Genomic DNA, 915 nt, shown 5'->3' with positions numbered 1-915 from the left:
CATAATTGGCCTCTTCCCAATCACCTCCTTCAGTGCTTTCTTCCTCTTGATCTTGTGTGTGAATTGCAGCCACTTGTTTTGTTTCTAATTTTCTGGTGAGCTCTGCTAGTTGCTTGGTAAACACCTTGTTTTGGGCTAGAATTGTATCAACATGGTTCAGCTCCATGACTCCCTTAGTGTTGTGTCTCTCTGATGCATAGTAGTACTCGTTCTCAGCCACTGTCTCAATCACTTCAATGGCTTCTTCCACAGTCTTTTTCCTGTTCAATGAACCTCCTGATGAATGGTCTACAGCCTTCCTTGATTCATAAGACAGTCCATCATAGAAAATATGCAATTGCACCCAGTCATGGAACATGTCTGGTGGGCATTTCCTTGTCAAATCCTTGAATCTCTCCCATGCCTCGTAGAGAGTTTCACCATCTTGTTGTCTAAACGTCTGAACCTCAGATCGAAGCCTATTGACCTTTTGTGGGGGGGTAGAAATGTGCCAGAAACTTGCTTTCCACCTCATCCCAGGTTGTTAGGCTCCCCCTTGGGAATGATTCCAGCCACTTAGCTGCCTTGTCCCTAAGTGAAAATGGGAACAAGAGCAGTTTATATGCATCTTCCTGGACTCCATTGGACTTCACAGTGTCACAAATTCTCAGGAATTTTGTGAGATGTTGGTTTGGGTCTTCATTAGCACTTCCACCAAATGAACAATGATTCTCCACAAGTGATATTAGCTGTGGTTTGAGCTCAAAATTGTTGGCCTGAATGGGTGGTTTCTGGATGCTGCTACCACAATTCCCAGAGGTTGGGTTTATGTATGAACTAAGAACCCTCCTCTCAGGAATGGCATTGTTTCCATCAGCTCTCTCATGGTTGTGAACTTCTCTATCCATGTTGAGATCTAAAGCTTCCTCAAAATTG

General features: G+C 43.8%; 1 non-coding gene across 1 annotated transcript; it reads left to right on the top strand.

Annotated features, from left to right (window-relative positions):
- Window positions 1-356: 356 nt before the first annotated feature.
- LOC112760140 (small nucleolar RNA R71) lies at window positions 357-460 on the top strand. The gene has a single exon (XR_003180592.1). It is a non-coding gene; the product is annotated as a small nucleolar RNA R71 (small nucleolar RNA).
- Window positions 461-915: the final 455 nt, after the last annotated feature.

The sequence above is a fragment of the Arachis hypogaea genome, chromosome 16 (assembly GCF_003086295.3).
Source record: "Arachis hypogaea cultivar Tifrunner chromosome 16, arahy.Tifrunner.gnm2.J5K5, whole genome shotgun sequence".
Classification (NCBI taxonomy): Eukaryota; Viridiplantae; Streptophyta; class Magnoliopsida; order Fabales; family Fabaceae; genus Arachis; species Arachis hypogaea.
Note: the sequence above shows the minus strand (reverse complement) of the source record. Positions and strands in the feature narration are given on the sequence as shown.